At 36.6% G+C, this 13,084-nt stretch overlaps 1 long non-coding RNA gene across 7 annotated transcripts in view; it reads left to right on the top strand.

Annotated features, from left to right (window-relative positions):
- LOC143650741 (uncharacterized) overlaps positions 1 to 12,022 on the top strand; it is a 50,939-nt gene extending 38,917 nt beyond the window's left edge. For all 7 annotated transcript variants that reach the window (XR_013159656.1, XR_013159660.1, XR_013159658.1 and 4 more), the window contains one exon: positions 11,593 to 12,022. This is a non-coding gene — a long non-coding RNA (uncharacterized LOC143650741). The remainder of the gene's footprint in view (positions 1 to 11,592) is intronic.
- The last annotated feature ends 1,062 nt before the right edge of the window (positions 12,023 to 13,084 follow it).

The following is a 13,084-nucleotide window of genomic DNA, read 5'->3' on the forward strand; positions in this document are numbered from 1 at the left end:
CTTTCAATCTTGTTCATCTTCAATATGGTAATATACTTATAGATCCACTAGAGAACCCCCTTCACTCCTATCTATTCCCTTAGATCGGAGTTCAATCTCATTAGCTAATGGTTTACCCACCTCTAACTTCTATGTATCTCCAAGTCCCTTCTATTATGTTTCATAAGCCTCTGATTATACCTTTATGCTAGTCATAAAAGTGGAATCATACAGTATCTTTCCTTTTGTGTCTTGCTAATTTCACTCATCATTATGTCCTCAGGGCTCGTCTGTCTTGTTATGTGCTTCAGGACGTCATTTTGTCTAATGCTGCATAATATTCCATTGTATGTACATACCACATTTTGTTGATCCACTCATTTGTCGATGGGCGTTTGGTTTATTTCCATCTTTTGGCAATTGCGAATAATGCTGTTATGAATATAGTTATGCAAATGTCTGTTTGTGTCCTTGTTTTCAGCTCTTCTGGATATGTACCAAGTAGTGCTATTGCTGGGTCATAGGGCAACTCAATATTTAGTTTCCTGAGGAACTTCCGAACAGTCTTCCATAGTGGCTGCACCATTATATATTCCCACTAGCAGTGCATAAGTGTCATAGTTTCTCCACATCCTCTCCAACATTTATAGTTTCCTGTTTGTTTAATAGCAGCCATGCTTATAGGTGTGAGGTGGTATCTCATTGTAGTCCTGATCTGCATTTCCCGTATAGCCAATGAAAATGAGCATCTCTTCATGTGTTTTTGAGCCATGTATATTTATTTGCTCTTTGGAAAAATGTCTTTTCATATATTTAGCCCATTTTATAATTGGGTTGTTCTTTTTTTTTTTTTTTTTTGAGTTATATGATTTCATACAGGAAATCGAACCTTTGTCCTGTATGTGATTTCCAAATATTTTCTCCCATTGAGTTGGCTGCCTCTTCACCTTTTTGCCAAAGTCTTTTGATGTGCAGAAACATTTTTTTTTATTAGAAATGTTTGATTTTGAGGAGTTCTCATTTATCTATTTTTTTCTTTTGTTGCTTGTGCTTTGGGTGTAAAGTTTAGGAAAGTACCTCCTATTGCTAGGTCTTGAAGATGTTTCCCTATATTTTCTTCTAGAAGCTTTATGGTGCTAGTTCTTATAGTTAGGTGTTTGATCCACTTTGAGTTATTTTTTGTGCAGGGTGAAAGATAGGGGTCCTCTTTCATTCTTTTGCCTATTGATATCCAGTTCTTCCATGCCTAGTTATTGAAAAGACTATTTTGTCCCAGTTCAGAGGATTTGGGGGCCTTGTCAAAATCAATTGATCATGTATTTGGTGGTCTATTTCTGCACACTTGATTTGATTCTATTGGTCAATGCTTCTATCTTTGTGCCAGTCCCATACTACTTTGACCACTGTGGCTTTATAATAGGCTTTAAAGTCAGGGAGCGTTAATCCTCCCACTTCATTCTTCTTTTTTAGGATGCTCATAGCTATTTGTGATCTCTTTCCCTTCCAGATGAATTTGGTAATTAGCTTTTCCAAATCTTCAAAGTAGGTTGCTGGAATTTTGATTGGTACTGAATCTGTAGATCAATTTGGGGAGAATTGACATCTTAACTATATTTAGCCTTCCTATCCATGAGAAGGGAATGTCTTTCCACCTATTTAGATCTCCTTTGATTTCTTTTAACAATGTTATGTAGTTCTCTATGTACAAGTCCTTTGTGTCCCTAGTTAAATTCATTCCTAAGTACTTGATTCTTTAAGTTGCTATTTTGAGTGAAATTTTTCCCTTAACTGAACTCCTCAGCTAGATCATTACTTGTGTGTAGAAATGTTACTGATTTTTGCACATTAATTTTAAATCCTGCCACCTTTCTGAATTTGTTTATTAACTTTGCTGTAGGTTTCTCAGGATCTGCCAAGTATAGAATCATATCATCTGCAAATAATGAGACTTTGATTTCTTCCTTTTCCAATTTGGATGCCTTTTTATTTTTGTGTCCTGCCTGATTTCTCTATCTAGAACTGCTAGCACAATGTTGAACAATAGTGGTGACAGTGGGCATGCTTGTCTTGTTCCCAATCTTAGGGGGAAGGCTTTCTGTATCTCCATTGAGTACAATGCTGGCTAACAGTTTTTCATATATTCCTTTTATCATATTGAGATAATTACCTTTAATTCCTATCTTTTAGAGTGTTTTTATTAGAAAAGTATGCTGAATATTGTCAAATGCTTTTTCAGCATCAATCAGGATGCTCATGTGATTTTTTCCCTTTCGGTTTGTTAATGTCCTGTATTACATTAGTTGATTTTCTTGCGTTGAACCATCCTTGCATTCCTTGTATAAACCCTGCTTGGTCATGGTGTATAATTCTTTTGATGTGCTGTTGGATTCTGTTTGCTAATATTTTATTGAGAATTTTTGCATCTATGTTCATTAGGGAGATTGGCTTATAGTTTTCCTTTCTGATAACATCTTTACCCAGTTTTGGTATTAGAATGATATTAGCTTAATAAAATAAGTTAGGTAGAGTTCCTTTTTCCTCAATTTTTTGGAAAAGTTTGAGCAGGATTGGTGTTAGTTCTTTTTGGAATGTTTGAGAAAATTACCGTATGAAGCCATCTGGCCCTGGGCTTTTCTTTGTAGGAAGATTTTTGATGACTGATTGAATCTCTTTATTTGTAATTGGTTTGCTGAGATCTTCTATTTCTTCCTGAGTCAGTGTAGCTTGTTTGTATGTCTCCAGGAATTTGTCCATTTCATCTAAGTTGTCTGGTTTGTTGGTGTATGGGTGTTCATAGTATCCTCTTATAATTTATTTCTTCAGGTTCTGTGGTAATGCACCCCTTATCATTTCTGATTTTGTTTATTTGCATCCTCTCTTTTTCTCTTTGTCAGTCTTGCTAGTGGCCTATCAACTTGATTTTCTCAAAGAACCAACTTTTGGTTTTATTGATTCTTTCTATTGTTCTTTTGTTCTCCCATTGATTTATCTCTGCTTTAAGCTTTGTTATTTCTCTTCTTCTGTTTGCTTTGGGGTTAGTTTGCTGTTCTTTCTCAAGTTCCTCCAGGTGTGCTGTTAAGTCCTCAATTTTTGCTCTTTTCTTGTTTGTTAATATAGGCATTTAGGACAATAAATTTCCCTCTCAGCACAGCCTTTTCTACATCCCATAAGTTCTGATAAGTTGTATTCTCATTTTCATTCATCTTCAGATAGCTATTGATCCCTCTAGCAATTTCTACTTTGACCCACTGGTTGTTTAAGAGTGTGTTATTTAATCTCCATATATTTGTGAATGCTCTCATTCTTTGGTGGTTATTCATATCCAGCTTCATCCCATTGTGGTCAGAAAAAGTGCTTTGAATAATTTCAGTGTTTTTAAATTTCTAAAGACCTGTTTTGTGCCCAGCATATAATCTATCCTGGAGAATATTCCTTGAGCACTAGAGAAGAATGTATATCCTTGTGCTTTGGGGTGCAGTGACCTATATGTATCTGTTAGGTCTAATTCATTTATCAAGTTATTTAACTTCTGTATATCCTTGTTGATCTTCTGTCTGGTTGTTCTGTCTATAGAGAAGAGTGGTGTATTGAAGTCTCCTACTATCATTGTTGAAACATCTGTCACTCCCTTCTGTTTTGCCAATGTCTATCTCTTGTACTTTGGGGCCCCATGATTGGGAGTATAAACATTTATGATTGTTATATCTTCTTGGTGAATTGACCCTATAATTAGTATATAGTGTCATTCTTTGTCTCTTATGAGGTCTTTACATTTAAAGTCTATTTTGTCTGATATTAGTATAGCTACTCCTGCTTTCTTTTGGTTACAACTTTGTGTGGAAAATCTTTTTCTATCCTTTCACTTTCAATCTGCTTGTATCCTTGTGTCTAAAATGAGTATCTTGTAAGCAGTATATAGCTAGATTATGTTTCTTAATCCATTCTGCCAATCTGTATCTCTTAATTGGTAAGTTTAGTCTGTTAACATTCAAAGTTATTACTGAAAAGGCATTTCTTGAATCCACCATCTTATCTTTTTTGTTTTATTTGTCAGATCTATATATTATTTTCCCTCTTTCTCTTTGTATTCTTTAAGTTACCCTTAGTGGTCCTCTTCAATTCTGTGCCCTCTTCCAGACCTCCCTCTCCTGTCTTATTTTTTCAGCTGGCAGAACTCCTTTTAGTATTTCTTGTAGGGCTGGTCTGTTGTTGACAGATTCTTTCAGGACTTCTTTGTCTGTGAAAACTTTCATCTCTCCCTCAGTTTTGATGGTTAATTTGGTTGGGTACAGAATTCTTGGTTGAAAGTCTTTCTCTTTCAGGATCTTGAATATATCGTACCACTGCCTTCTCACCTCCAGGGTGCTAGTTGAGTAGTCTGGATTCAGTCTTATTTGGTTTCCCTCGTATGTAGTAGCTTGTTTTTCTCTTGCTGCTTTCAGGATTTTCTGCTTCTCTTCAACATTGACACACTGATTAGTGTGTGTCTTGGGGAAGGCCTATATGGATTTATTCTGTTTGGAGTTCGTTGGGCTTCGTTGACTTATATATTTATGTCCTTTATGAGAATTGGAAACTTTCTCCTCATTATATCCTCAACTACTCTTCCTAGCCCTTCACTCCTCTCTTATCCTTCTGGGACACCAATGATTCTTATATTTGTGTGCTTTGTTTTGTCTATCATTTCCCTGAGATCCAGTTCAATTTTTTCCATCTTTTTCACCATTTGCTATTTTGAGTCTTCAAAGTCAGTTATCCTGTCCTCTATATCATTCATTCTTTCTTCTGTCTCTTCAAATCTGGTATTATGTGCCTCTAGTATGTTTTTTAACTGGTAAACAGTCTTTAATCTCTGTGATGTCTGCTGTTTTTCTATTTATTCTTTCAAATTCCTCTTCATGCTTTTCTGTTGTCTTCTTGATCTCCTTTATGTCATTTGCTATCCCACTTATTTTAATAAAAAAGTAGAGTTGTATGAACATCTTTGATTAGTTGTTCCAACATCTGTGTTTCCTCTGGTGTTTTAATTTGGTCATTAGGCAGGGCTATATCTGTCTGCATTGTGATATGCTTAGTGCTCTTCTGCTGTCTTCGTGGCATGTAAATATCTTGATTGATTTACTTTGGGAGTTGATTTCTTTCAGTAGTCTAAGGCCTTGTGTTTGTGAGATGGTTGTACAGCAGGGAGCAGAGTACTAGGTGGAGCACTCAGTGCAGTGATTTGTTTCAGGGCAGGTAGAGGTGCCAGTTGGGGATATTATGCTGATGCTTGTGAATGTGGGCACCCAGAGGCCAGGGAGGATGAAGCTCTGCCAATGTACCAGTCTGGGGGGCATAACCCTGGTGTGTGCTGGTCTAAGGCATGGGGCCCTTTGTGCACATGGATAGAGCTGTGGCAGCAGGTTGGCATTATACCTTCCTGGATTAGGGGCAGATGTAACCTGACTGTGCAGGTCAGCACTTTCTCAGAGCTGGGAAGCATGGCTGAGAGCTGTTTGCATTTGCGGTTCTAGGGCTGCTATAAAGTGCAGTTCCAGAGTTGAATGATGTGATGGGGGGCCCGTGCACATGCGTCGGCCTAGGTATGCCGTAAATGGATGCGTAGAGCTCTGGAGATGGGGTAGGGTGGGATGAGGCTGTGCAACACTATGGGCAGGGGGCAGAGGTAGCCAAGGTATGGAGGTTAGTGCCTGCAGCCTTTATGTGCTGGCCAATGCCTGCAGGGAACACAGAGGGGGTGGTAGTATTTGGGACGGGTTCAGGAGAGGTGGGTTGGGCTGCACTTGGGGTGGAGGTGTGGGGCAGGTACGTGCACTGTGGGCTGGTGGGGTGGGAGCACCTGGAGCACAAGGAATGGGAGTGGGTGAGTGGGTTCAGGTGCACGGGGTGTGGGGTGGGTCACCGGTCATGGGGCTGCGCTGTGAGGGTATTGCACCCAAGGAACACAGCTTGGCTTACTTCCTAGCCCCCAGCTCCTCAGTCTGTGCACTCCCACAGGCTTGGCACCTCCATACCAGGCTCCAGCTTTCTGCCTCTCAGTTCCTCGGTCTAGACACCAGAAATTCCAGCATGCTCCCGTAGTCCTGCTCAGTGTGCTAGTTACTTTTATTGTGCCTTCTAATGTATTAGATTAATTTCTACCACCTTTGTGTTTTTTATTCTGCACTTTTTACTTTCTATTTTAAAAAAATTGGAAATATTGCCTCCATATAAAAGATGAGATAAAGATGTATATATGCAGTTAAAAAGTGGTAAAGTTGTATCCATCACCAAGTCAAGAGATAGCAGATCGCTTCACCTCAGAAGCACCTAAATGATCATTGTCAAAATGAAATGTGATTTTTAAAAAATCATGCTTTTATTGCATAGCAACGTCCTGTCAGGGGTGGGAAGGAAGGATGTGACTGTTAGGTGTTAGGAGGCAGTTTCCTTGTGGTGATGAAACAGTTCTGTATTCTGATTTTGGTGATGGTTGCTTAAATTACACATGTGATGAAATTTCTTAGAACTGTAGTAACCTCCTCACCCTCACCCCCCCCATAAAAGAGTACATATGGCAATCCAAATAAATAGTGTTTATTTTAGTTAATAGTATTGTGCCAACTTTGACTCCTGGTTTAGAAAATGTAATGTCTTTAAGATATTATCATGGAGAGAAGCTAGTTGAAGGGTGTGCTGGAATGCTCTATTATTATTCAAACATTTTATTTTGAAATAAGTTGCAAACAGTAGTAAAAATAATATAAAATCTATATGGAGAATGCCAATAGACTTCCCAATCCAGGTACCTAGCTTCTCAACTTTTAATATTTTACTACTTTCTCTATACTATTTTTATAACTTGTGATTCTTAAACTATTTCAAAATAAAGAGTTACTTTAAAAATTAAGATGGGAAAAGATATATGAATGGTATGTTTGTATTTTCCCATATGACATACTTTTGTTCACATTGTATTTTTGAGATTTATTTATGGATTGCCTGTAGCTATAGTTTTAAATTTCTACACAGGATCATTTGGATGAATATACCACAATTGATTTATCCCTTTTATGGTGGATGGGTCCCTTTAGGGTGCTTACACATTTTCCCATTATGAATAATGCTGTCATAAATATTCTTGCATGTCTGCCATTGCATGTATATACTAGTTTCCCAAAGAATGAACTTTGCTTTTTTGGAGATTCTACATATGTTCAGTTTTGCTTTGTATTTTATATTTTTGTATTGTATGTTTTTTGTATGTTGTATTTTAGAGTAGTTATTAAAGAGTATTTAATTGAAGTTTTAATATGTATTTTGATGTTGACCAGTGAAAATGAGCATATTTTCATTTTTATTGACTATTTTGAATTTCCCCATAGGAAGTGTCTGTACATATATTTTGCTGCTTTTTTTTAACTAATATTTGTCATTTCCCCATTGATTTTTTAGGGGTGTGATGCTTTGATACAAATTATTTTTTTGTTATGTGGCGTGTTTAACAAAGATTCTTAATTTTAGTTTAATGAAATGTGCTTGTCTTTCCCTTTATGGTGTGTAGTTTTGTATCCTAAGAACTTCCCTAACCCCAAATTGTGAATAGGTTTTGCTACATTGACTAATTTTTCAATTTGTTTTCACATTTAAGTTCTCAATCTACCTAAAATTGATTTTTGTTTGTCACAGAGTATGAAGTATTCATTGATAATGGTTTCAGATTCCACATTGTGGCTAACCCTTAAAAAATTATCACTTGTTAAGTTTTTGTGTAGTAGTAAAGAAGACTATTCACAATTTTCTGAAAAGTCTGTTAACATACTCCTCCTTTTTCCAACTAAATATTTTTGTGAGGCTGAGTTTTCTTCATATACTTCAACTAAGATAACACATCACAACAGATTGATTGCAGAAGCAGGTATGAGAATCTAGCTTTCATCTATTAAACATTAAAGAGATTTCAAAAAATGTAAAGCTATGCCAGCTCCGCTTTCTAAATTTTTTGCTTTGTAAAATCTACTGCTTTTTCATAAAAATATGTTTATATGTGATATAATGGATCCATTATTTTAATGCATTAATAAGTTATATTTAATAATTTTAAAAGCTCGGTTTTAAATTCTGCTATTGTAGATATATAACTGACATAAACAAAAACTCTTTGGGGTCGTCAACAATTTACAAGAGTATAGTGGGGCCCCGAGACCAAAATGTTTGAAAATCAGCTGATCTAAGGTGACATGGAGCCAAGTCTTGGACTTGGGGTTTTATGTATTTGTTCTTCAGCACCGTTCTCAAACTGGTGGGATTTATGGTAAGGAATGGTGGAATTGCTTACTGGAAAGAATGCTTGGTGCTAGATGTGGGGGAATCTGATGAATTGAGTAGCAGAGTTTGGAGGCAATCCAGAAGTTTTTAATGAAGTAAGTGACATGATCATATCCTGAGAGTTTTTACCCCTTACCACCAAGAACGGTATCCATCTTGTACAGTGATAATTGTTGTGTGTAGAGTCTGAGGGCAGAGTAATTCTTCTGGAAAATCCTGAAATGTTCCAAGAAGAAGGAGATAAATTCATGGAAGAAACCACTTCTAAAATCAATTTCCCAAGATGTGAAATGAATAAGGCTGATTTCACCCACTTCAATAAAGATAAAATAAGAACAGACACAATAGTATTTTAAAAACCAAATGCTTAATTTTTAAAACCCACCTTATATTCTTTTAGTTAGAAAACACTGGTGAGAAGTTGATGAGATAGATTTTTGAGTTAAGTATTTAGGGGCTAGGTAAAATTGCTCCTAGAACTCAGAAGACCTGCCTCTAGGGGTGAAAGTTGAAAAAGTGAGCAACCCTGAGTAGAGTGACCTCTCAACAACCTATTTTTCTTCAGTGCTTGTAAATTTATTATTTTATTTTATGAATAATATATGAATGTACAGTCATTCCTTTTTAGATGAGAGGGCCAATAGGCATAAGTAGTAAAATTTATTAAATGAGGAGTTTATTAAAAGAGAGGGTACACATTAGAGAGGTTAATGTGGATGTGCCCAAGGGATGGACATGCCTGTACAGTCTTTTTTTTGGTGGGGGTGGGGTGGGAGCGGTGCTTGGTCCAGGAATTGAACCTGGGTCTCCTGCATGGAAGGTGAGCAATCTACCACTGAACCACCCGGCACCCTGTTCAGTCACTTTTTAAAAATTTTCTCAGTATGGTTTATATGACTTTCACCATAAACATAACAAGTGTTCATATACAGGAACACATATATTTAGTTACTGAGGACTGACTGTGTGGCTGGGTACTGTGCCCAGTGCTTTACCTGCACCATTTCATTAAGTCCTCACGAAAATCCTTACTGTTATGATTATTTCCATTTACCAATGAGGCAACTGAGGCATAGAGAGGTCAACTTTCTTGCCTGGGTTCAACAAAGGAAGGGAAGCCTGGATTTAAACCTGGAAAATCGTACCTTAACCATTACCCTCTCTTGAGGAGGGAAGCTTTGTTTTTTTAATTAGAGAAGTTTAGGTTTATAGAAAATCATGTGTAAAATACAGAGCTCCCATACGCTACCCTATTAACACCTTGCATTAGCATGGTACATTTGTCACAATTAATGAAAGAATAATTTGTACAGTCATTTTTAAAGACAGTTCAGAAGTTTATAAAGCAAAATTTTAAATTTCCTTCACAGGCTCTGCCTCTACTACTGGTGAAACCCACTTAGTTCCCAGTGTATATGCTATGATCATTAATTTACATGCATATACATCCACATACAAAAATATCTTTTTGAACTTTTTTATTGTAACAACAAATTTTTCCATTTTAATGATTTTTAAGTTTACAATTAATTACATGTACAGGTTTGAGCTACCATCATCACTGTCCATTAAAAAAACGTTTTCATCACCCCAAACAGAAACTCTGTACCCATGAGCAATAACTCTCCATTCCCTTTACCCCTAGTCCTTGGTAACCTCTAATGTACTTTCAGTCTCTATAAATTTGCTTATTCTAGATATTTCATATAACTGAAATAAAACAATTATCACTTGATAATGCCTTTTGATGCACAATTAAATTTTTTTTTGATGAAATCTGTTCTTTTTTTTGTTGTTCATGCTATTGATGTCCTGTCTAAGAATCATTGCCAAATACAAGATCCTGAAGATTCTCCCCTAGTTTTTTCTTTTAGATTTTTTTCAGGCAGGCAACATCAGAATGTGTGCCATTTAATCACCTTCTATGACTCAAACCAGGCCCTGGGGAAGGGTGGTGAAGAGACTCGGGCAGCTTCTCCCTCATGCACTACATTTTTCTCTTTTATTGACTTGAAATATAAAGTCAGCCTGAGCTTGTTTGCTTTCTCTTTCCCTTCCTTTCTTCCTTTCAACATTCCTGCATAGAGTTTTGTGTAAATATAAACTTTCATTTCTCTGGTATGAGTACCCAAGAGTGCAATGGCTGCATCATGTGTGAACTGCACCTTTAGTTTTTTTTTTTTTTTATTTTTAAGGGAAGGAAGGAGGGAAAAAAAGAGAAACAGAGGCTCCCCTATTCTTTGTTCTAAAAGTTTTTTATGGTTGATGGGAGAAAAAATATGGAACTATTAAGCTTTACCACTGGGGAACCCCCTGATACTGTCTCAAACATTAGGGACTCCCAAGGTCAAGCCCTTGATCTTTTTTTTTTTTCTGTGAAAGAAGAAGGAAGACCTTTATTTGAAATTCCTTTTCATGTTGGAATTTGATTTAGGAGCAGAAGCTCTTAACTTCTGAACTAAGTTCCATAATCAGCTCTTTTCCACTAATGAACACAGATGTGTGGAGGCACAAAGAACATAATTTATAATTTACACATCCTGTCATTCATTTTGCATGAAAATGCAAAAATAATTATTTCTTACATCAGAATAACCCAAGGATTTCAAAATTCAGAATTGGTCAATGATTTACCTCAAATTATTTTGAAAAAATTATTTTTATTTTTATTATAAACAATGAACAAACATACAGACATTCTTGACACACAAACTTTCTTGACATGGTTACAATCAGTGACTCACAATATCATCACATAGTTGTGTATTAATCACCATGATAATTTTTTTTTAACATTTGCATCTCTCCAGCAAAAGAAAGAACAAAGGAAAAACTCATGCATGCCATACCCCTCACCCTGCCCTTTCATTGACCACTAGTATTTCAATCTACTCAATATATTTTAACCTTTGTTCCCCCTATTTTTTCTATACCCCTTACCACTCCCTTTCATTGATCACTAGTATTTCAATCTTCTCAATTTATTTTAAATTTGTTCCCCCAATTATTTATTTATTACCCATATTTTTTACTCATATGTCCATACCCTAGATAAAAGGAGCTTCAGACACAAGGTCTTCACAATCACACAGTCACATTACGAAAACTATATCATTATACAGTCATCAAGAAACATGGCTACTGGAACACAGCTCTCCATTTTCAGGCAGTTCCCTCTAGCCACTCCAATACACCATAAAGTAAAAAGAGGTATCTTCAGGATAACCTCTTGACTCTCTTTGAAATCTCTTAACCACTGACACTTTATTTTGTCTCATTTCTCTCTTCCCCCTTTTGGTCGAGAAGTCTTTCTCAGTCCTGATGCCATGTCCCAGCTCATCCCAGGAGTCCTGTTCCACATTGGCAGGGGTTTGCATCCCTGGGATACTCCTCCATCTTGACTGCACCAGTGAGAGTGATGCCCTCCAATTGTGGTTTTCATGAACAAATGTGGACTACTGAATACACGCTCCAAGCAAAGTAAACTGAGAGCAAGAAGGAAAGGAATCCTGGAATTTCTCCTGGCAGACAGGAGGTGGGGCTGGTGAAAAACAAAACAAAGCAAAACAAAACAAAACATGCGACTTTTCGAATTGGCTCAACTCAGAATACTGAAAAGGGATGTGCCCCAAGACACATAGAGCCAGGTACCAACTCTGGCTGTTGACAGGCTCACCTGTCAAGAGCTACAGAAAGAAACTACAAATAAAAAAGAAATAAAATTACAGACCAATGTCTTTTTTTTTAACTTTATTAATTAAAAAAAAATTAACAAACAGAACATTAAGATATCATTCCATTCTACATATAAATCAGTAATTCTTAATATCATCACATCGTTGCATATTCATCATTTCTTAGAACATTTGCATCGATTTAGAAAAAGAAATAAAAAGACAACAGAAAAAGAAATAAAATGATAATAGAGAAAAAAAGATTTATACATACCATAGCCCTTACCCCTCGCTTTCATTTACCACTAGCATTTCAAATTAAATTTATTTTAACATTTGTTCCCTCCTATTATTTATTTTTATTCCCTATGTTCTACTCTTCTGTTGATATAGTAGCTAAAAAGAGCATCAGACACAAGGTTTTCACATTCACAGAGTCTCATTGTGAAAGCTATATCATTGTTCAATCATCATCAAGAAACATGGCTACTGGAACACATCTCTACATTTTCAGGCAGTTCCCTCCAGCCTCCCCACTACATCTTGAACAACAAGGTGATATCTACTTAATGCATAAGAATAACCTCCAGGATAACCTCTCGACTCTGTTTGGAATCTCTCAGCCATTGACACTTAGTCTCATTTCACTCTTCCCCCTTTGGTCGAGAAGGTTCTCTCAATCCCTTGATGTTAATTCTCAGCTCATTCTAGGGTTTTTCTCAGTCCCTTGATGCTGAGTCTCAGCTCATTCCAGGATTTCTGTCCCACATTGTCAGGAAGGTCCACACCCCTGGGAGTCATGTCCCACACAGAGAGGGGGAGGGTGGTGAGACTGCTCGACAGACCAATATCTTTAATGTGTAAAAATCTTCAATAAAATACTCGCAAATCAAATTCGGCAGCATTAAAAGACTTATACAAAGAAAAAACAGATAAATTGGACTTCATCAAAATAAATTTTGTGCTTCAGAGGACACCCTCAGGAAAGTGAAACAACATCTCAGTGAGTGAAAATATTTTCAAATCATGATCTGACTAGGGAGTTATATCTAGATTATATGAACAACTCTTAAAATCAATGATAAAGGGTACAACAGATGGTTCAGTGGTAGAATGCTCGCCTT

Source organism: Tamandua tetradactyla, chromosome 11 (genome assembly GCF_023851605.1).
Source record: "Tamandua tetradactyla isolate mTamTet1 chromosome 11, mTamTet1.pri, whole genome shotgun sequence".
Lineage (NCBI taxonomy): Eukaryota > Metazoa > Chordata > Mammalia > Pilosa > Myrmecophagidae > Tamandua > Tamandua tetradactyla.